The 7,565-nt window shown below is 39.2% G+C and overlaps 1 long non-coding RNA gene across 2 annotated transcripts; it reads right to left on the minus strand.

Moving 5' to 3' along the window:
• Positions 1 to 2,564: 2,564 nt before the first annotated feature.
• Positions 2,565 to 5,687, minus strand: LOC148189360 (uncharacterized). 2 transcript variants are annotated; one of them, XR_015776721.1, is made up of 2 exons: positions 3,684 to 5,687; positions 2,565 to 3,562 (listed from the first exon to the last, which is right to left on the minus strand). It is a non-coding gene; the product is annotated as an uncharacterized LOC148189360 (long non-coding RNA). The 2 variants fall into 2 exon arrangements; XR_015776720.1 differs by having other exon boundaries at positions 2,565 to 3,585.
• Between the last annotated feature and the right edge of the window lie 1,878 nt (positions 5,688 to 7,565).

Here is a 7,565-nt window from a genome sequence, read left to right on the forward strand (position 1 = left end):
ACATACAAATACTTGAAATATACTGTTTACACGGGGAATCAATATTAGTGGAGATAAATCCAACCTTTAAAATCTTTATGGGCAGATAATCTATAAATGTAACACTGAGGAGATAAAAACGCAGATATGAAGGTGATCAAATCAAACATATAACAGGTCCATTAGTGCACCATAAGGAGGTGCAATTCAGCTTTCCTAAATTATGCAGGGGCTAATTTTAATATTTGAGACGGCAAACCATTCAATATCACTAACCAGTCACAAGGCTGGTGACGCTACTTTTACTCAATGCATCATATTGTGCTCGACTTTACAATGTATGGAGACGGTAACTATTTCAGCATAAATGCCAGTCAGGCTAAGTTTGAGCTTGTTTCTGCAAATGACGAACTCCAGAAGGAAAACTCATTCATTTGTGATTTGTTAACATCTGGCGGTAGAAAAACAATTCAGCCACGCCAATGTGTGTGACGTAGGCTGCATTTCCAATGGCTGCTTATTTTAGAACTTCCCGTACCCATGGGATGATCATGTTGCACAGTTGACCTGAGAATTAAAAAAAAGGTTTATGGTTTTGACAAATGGATACTGTATTCACCTTCCATTCACACATTTGTGCAGTATGGGCAGTACAGTAATGAAGGAAAAAATAGCTATGATATTTTGATCTTAACTTTAGCATGATTTTTTAAAAAAGATTAATGATTTTTCTCCAACAATAAATGGAGTGAACAAGAGGACTGTGACAGCATCAGATAACTGACATCGTAAGTAATCGTAAATTATGTCTATTTCTGAGTCCAATTTCATTATGTGTACTGCTGGTTTACGAAGTTTTCAAAGGCCTTTTCCATATATACAGTGCACACTTGGCATGTGAGTTAGAATTTATAAAGCACTTAATGTATTTCACAGGTAAATGCGTTACAAAAATGCATTTTGTCCTGCTGTGATTTCTTATTTATTTTTATGTAGGTGGATATTCTGAGGAATGTCGGGACAGGATTTCAACCGCAGCGGCAGCATGCGATGGGATTGAAAATGTCTGAGGTAAATCAGTTAATCAATTACGCAACACAATTAACGATCACATTTAAAAACAGAACAAAACAAAACAAAAAACAAAACATAGCTTTTATTTGATACTTTCGCTCCGTATTTACATTCATAGCATCGTTTTAACAGAGCGCCTGGAGCTCGATTTGTGTGGACTCCTCCGTAGGCCCAAATTTGGGTCTGTGTAAAATTTTGTTTTGTAAATTTTGGAAGCGGAATACTTCCGTGGGTGCCTGTACGCAAATTTTGTAATAGTTTTTTCAGTTTCAGGTGTTTTTGATCCCGTAAAAAATGTGCGCGTTGTACACCCACGTTTAATTAAAACCAAATTTCTATAGGCCTATGTCTCTCTCTCTTTAATCTTAATTCTTATTGGAAAAAATACAATCCTACTAAAAATACAACAACAATACTACTAAAATGTCTTAAGTAACTGTTCTGCTAATTCTAAAAACTCACTTCATAGTTAGACAGAGACATCTGTGCTGAGGAGTTTTAAGAGAAGCATCTGGAAAATACAGCCCACGCACATCACTCGTCAGGATGTGGGATAACGCATGAATGATTATTGACTTTTTCCACTATAGTTTTTCCATCTTGATTTCATCATTTTAGCACTGTGACTATATCACTGTAAAGAATTTCGCTGTAAAATAACTGTAAAATACTGGCAGCAGGGGTGCCAGTATTTTACTGTTATTTTACAATGCACCTACTGTAATTTATTTTAACAGTATAGTACTGTACTTTGAATTACAGTATATTACCATAGGATAACAGTGGGTAGTGTGGTAATTTTACAGCGCATCTGCTGTTATTTATTTTAACAGTATACCACTGTATTTTGGATTACAGTACATGACAGTAGGATTACTGTGTTATGGTAATTTTACAGAATACACCACTTTATTCAAGAAGGATATTAAATCTGCAATTTTGCATTGAATTCCTATAAATCCCCACAAATTAAAAAAGTAGCTTATAACATCATATAGGACTGTTGAAATTCTAGACTGAACAGCAAGTCAATTTGGACCCATGTCCATCATGTTTATCATGACAGCAGATAACATCTACAAGTCCTACAATTAACATGCAAGACATGACTTTTATTGTATTTTACTTAAATTATGTACCTTCTTGTGCTTGTGCTTCTACCTTAAGCCTATCACAAAGGCATCCAGCAACATGCATCCACCACTATTCGCCTGTCTGTGCCAACTGAAGAAAAGTAGCAGTTATGCTAGTGGAGGAGACTGAGGAGAGTAACACAAAGTGAACAATGCAACAACCACTCACTGTGATGCTGTTCTCAAGAATCAAGAACTGACAGAGTACAGAGCGCTCACACTAACGCCGTTTCCCAGAATAATCATAAGTGAACTGATTTAATGTTGATTAAATGCTATTGCCAATCATTCCTGAACTCTGACCTTGAATAAAAATCAGATTAGACCTTTAAGTAGCAAGTTTGAGAACCCCAGGTATAAAACACAAGAGAATATATATTCCATTACATTGCTGTACTTTAATGCAAATCCTCAGCAGAGTTTGTAATACTAATAACATTTAGAACATTTGTACCTATTTGGAAGAAACTGTACATAATAATAAAATCCTTAATGACAGGCTTTACTAATAAGTGTAACTTCAGACACTGCATTAAAATAGCATCAAGAACAGTGTAACATTGAATTAAAATAGCATCAAGAACAGTGTAACATTGAATTAAAATAGCATCAAGAGCAGTGTAACACTGAATTAAAATATCATAAACAGCAGTGTAACAGAACAGTCTAGCTTGTAAACACATCTTTTGCACATGTAGATGTGAACAATAACAATGAAAGTGGAGAAAGAGAAGAGAAGGAGAAAGTCAAGTCAAGTCAAGTCAAGTCAAGTCAGTTTTATTTATAGAGCCCATTATCACAAAACATGGTTTGCCTCAGAGGGCTTTACAATGTACGACATCCCTCTGCCCTTAGACCCTCACATCACCCAAGGAAAAACTCCCCAAAAAGAACCCCTGTAACGGGAAAAAAAAAAAGGAAGAAACCTCAGGAAGAGCGGTAGAGGATAATGATGGCTCCCTCTTCCAGGACGGACAGACAAGCAATAGATGTCGTAAATAGCAAATGAAATACAATCATGGCAAAAAAGGAAAGAGAAATAGAGAGGGTGAGAGAGAGGGGGGGGCACAGCAATAATAGAAACAGATGCATGTCATATTACAATGATGGTAGGTGTGAAATTAGTAATTGCTCTCTATGATGATGTTGAGAGAGATAACAGTCTCATGCATATGTTGAAAGGGAGTTGTCCAAAGGCAAGATCACAGCATCACCGCAACCTGGACCAGACCACAATCAGGGCGAGCGAGGGGCACAGTATCAGTACAGCCACAGCACGAGCACAACCAAAGGCAGGGTCGCAGCATCAGCACCGCTATCACCACGGTCAGGCACAGTCAAGGTTACGGCCAGTGAAGGAGTTTTTCTCTTGGTTGCTGCAAGTAGAAAAACTCTCACCCTCCCAGGGTGAGCGCAATGTTCAGAATTCTTAAAAGCAACTCAATAAACAGTAAATAACTGAATGTCCACACAAAATTTAGAATTTTGAGTTCAAACCTTTTAGTGAATCTTTTTCAAGCAAGCAATGAGCAGTTACAGAGCTCTGGATCAGAAATGCATCTCCCTAGCTGATAACATCAGCGAGTCAGCCTGCATTCTGACAACCTGTCTTTCCCTGATCCAGTATTTTATACTATTTACAATGAGGAAATGTGAATGAAGGTAGAATCATCTTCTGGTTGGTTCCCCTCGTCATCTGGCTCCCCATTCAGCGTGGTATTTTCTCTGGATTGGTCAACTTCAAGGACAGTCCCTTTTTAGGAGTTGTTTTTTCCTTTTCTGCATGACCTGTTGAACTCAGTCACAGAGACTAGACACCCACACTCTCTTTTTTTTTGTCTCATATACAAAAATATTTCCTCATTTTTGTCTCTGTTTACAGATGACCTTAACATGACACTCCTAAATGGCCTATACAATAGCATTTCAATTCCTCTAACAGTAGTTTCAACATTCTCACTTCATAATTTTTGCAATTGCATAACAATTTTAACTTTTCTTGGACAGATCCTTAAGGGCTCATGTCACATGAAACTTGTTCCCTATCCTAGCATTATAATCACACTTTAGCTGATTTGATCATTGTTTGGTTACAGAGATTTAGGTTACATACTTACATACTCCAACACATAGGAGAGGAGCGTGGTAGCTGAAGGCTCTGGTTCCTAACCTACTTTTGGAAATTTTGGGAACCACAAGTAACCCTGCGTTTTCAGAGTGCAGTGATCTTGAGGGATGGTAAGGAACTATGAGCTGTGACAGACAGGACGGAGCCTGACCATTTAGAGCTTTGTAAGTAAGGAGGAGGATTTTAAATTCAATCCTGGATTTCACAGGGAGCCAGTGCAGAGAAGCTAACACAGGAGAAATATGATCCCTTTTCTTGCTTCCCGTTAAAACACGAGCAGCAGCGTTCTGCACCAGTTGGAGAGACCTAACGGTGCGTACCCACCAAACGCAATTAAAAATGATCGCGCCTCAAGATTACATACAAAGTCAATGCAAAGATGCGATTTGACGCCTCATTTTGCCGGACGACGCGATGGACACGATTGCGCGGCGCGTTGGACGCGAAATTCGCGTCGCGTCCAACGCTCAAGTTGAAATAATTGATCTTTTGCGGCATTGTCGCATGAAGACGCACCGCGACAGCCTATCAGCGTTGAGATCGTCATCGACATGCTGACATATGGACGTCCTGGTGTTCCCTCGCAAAATCTAATCAAATCGCCAGAAACAATGGAGGAGCAGCTTATCATCGCCGTCACCGCTCACCCAGAGCTGTACGACAGTTCCTGTCCCTTGTACAGCACCCAGAACCGACGTCGGCGCCTAGCCCGCAGACGACGCTGGGAACTTCTCCAGAGCAGGTACAGTGCAGCGATCGTGGTTATCTCAGGCATGGTCAACGAAAGAATGAAATGGCGGAAGAAATGTTGTTGTTTGGGCGGGCTCGACGCGCAGCGCAATTTTGTCGCGCGTCGAGTCCCATTTTGGGGTTTTTGTACGAGCGTCAAAACTGGAGCGTCCGGCGCGACGCGATTTCATTTGAGGCGCGATGAAATAATTTTCATCGCGTTTGGTGGGTACGCACCGTAAGAGATTTGTTGGGGCAACCAAATAATAGGGAATTACAGTAATCCAGCCTAGAGGTGACAAATGCATGTTCTAATTTTTCAGCATCTGTTTGGGATAAGATATGTCTAATTTTTGCGATGTTACGCAAGTGAAAGAAAGCCGTCCTTGAAGTTTGTTTTATATGGGAGGCAAAGGATAAATCCTGGTCAAATAAAACTCCGAGGTTCCTTACAGTTGTGCTAGAGGCCAAGGTAATGCCATCTAGAGAAATTACATTGTTGGAAAAGGAGCTTCTGAGGTGTTTTGGGCCAAGAACAATAACTTCAGTTTTGTCTGAATTCAACATCAGGAAATTACGGCTCATCCAGGCTTTTACATCCTTAAGACATGTTTGAAGTCTAGATAGCTGATCAGTTTCATCTGGTTTCATAGATAGATATAATTGCATATCATCAGCATAACAATGGAAATTTAAGGAATGTTTTCTAATTATGTTGCCTAGAGGAAGCATATATAAAGTGAAAAGGATTGGTCCGAGCACCGAATCTTGTGGCACTCCAAAGCAGACCTTTGTATGTGCAGAGGGAAAGACAGAGGAAACAGTGAGAGTACTTGACTTCAGTATTTGGCTGGTATCCTCAGTCACCGATGGCTAGTGCCTGTAAAACAAACAAACAAGTAGCTGTGAGATTTAAATGTTCTGAACTTTTGGAAAGTTCTATAACATCCAGGAAAAACACACTTAAAAGACGCATTGGGTGTGCAACTATGGGTCCGCATGTGCCTCACATATGTTACGATATCAGCGCAAGTCTTAGCACACATGCCACATGAGATCATCTTGCTATCATTAAATGTCTGTCTTTGACAACAAATCTGTATTTTTCAGGTTCAGTGTGTTAAAAGGAAATCTTCTGGCATTTAGAAATACTGGGCCAATATGACAATATCATACAGTTTACATGAACAGATTTTCCTACAGTATGTGATGAACTGGTTAACGTTAAGTTTAAGAAGCTGATTTGTTTTCAGTTTCTAAACTGAATGAGAAAGACAGGCATTACTACAATGGACTATGATAAAATGTGTTTAACATGGTTTTAATGTTGCTTCTGAGAAGAACACACCAACACACCACACCTTTACATCTGATGAAATACTGGCAAGTCCAGGTCCTCACTTCCTTTTGATGATCCTCCCGTTCCTTCCTGTTTTCCGTTGTACGGTCAGCTCTATAATAGCACAAATAAACACAAGTTAATCTTCATACTGTAATTGCCGATTAGCTGTAATAATGCATGTTCATTTAAATAAATGCCAGTTAAGTCATTGTCTTTCACTGAACAGTAACAACAGTCATTTGTTACTGGAGTAACAAAGAAGTGAAAGCCCTTGCATTTCCTTGCACAACGTTACCCATGGATGTATAAATGAAGAACAGTTCTACCTCACTCAGCAGTTGGTCTGCAAAACAAGGTAGACAGAGCTAATGCAACAGACTTCAAATTGCTGTGTTGCGGCCTGGCCTACTGTTTTTTTTCAGCAAGCACGAAATCACACAGGCAACACTGTTTGGATCCTCAGGTCGAGTGAGGTCCAGAATTACTGTTTATCACCACAGGTGCCACCACAGAGAATGAAATGCAGATCTTCGAGATAGTTACCTTTACTGTCTATTTTTTTAACTGGCTTCAATTGAGTCCAAGGATACCCTAACGTTACCTTATTTACAGAACTATTTCATGAAAGGCTGAAAATCTGATGTACTGTTAACAGGCTGGCCTATATTTGTCAGAACCTTTAAATGAAATTGAATGAGTAAGTGATAAGATGCTAACACACCTTACAAAGGTCAGAAACAACACCAGATTAGTAATGTTAGCTAACTGAGTTCAAGCTTGCTAAGTTACAGAGCTTGCTTTGCCAATTTTAGCAGCCTGACCAGGTGAAACAGACCCAATGAAATAGGCTATTATTTATAATGTCAACTGTTTAATAATCATGCAGATAAAACAATACTGGACATTGACAGTTTTTGGAGATAAAAATAACTTTACCTTTTTGGTTGAAGTCCACATGGACTGCTCCGAATGATGAAGAAGCTGTGCTGTCCAAAGTCAGGTTCAGGAATATCCTGTCACATCTTGCCATTCAAAAATGACTTGAGTAATGTGAAAAGTTTGATTAATAAAGAAGTGGTATCATCAAAACAGAAACAAAAGCTCACAATTATTAGTAAGATACTGATGGATAGTGACAAGACTTGTGAAGGCAAGACAGAAAATACTGTTTTATACTGTT

The sequence above is a fragment of the Plectropomus leopardus genome, chromosome 6 (assembly GCF_026936395.1).
Source record: "Plectropomus leopardus strain MGB_pleo_1.0 chromosome 6, ASM2693639v1, whole genome shotgun sequence".
Classification (NCBI taxonomy): Eukaryota; Metazoa; Chordata; class Actinopteri; order Perciformes; family Serranidae; genus Plectropomus; species Plectropomus leopardus.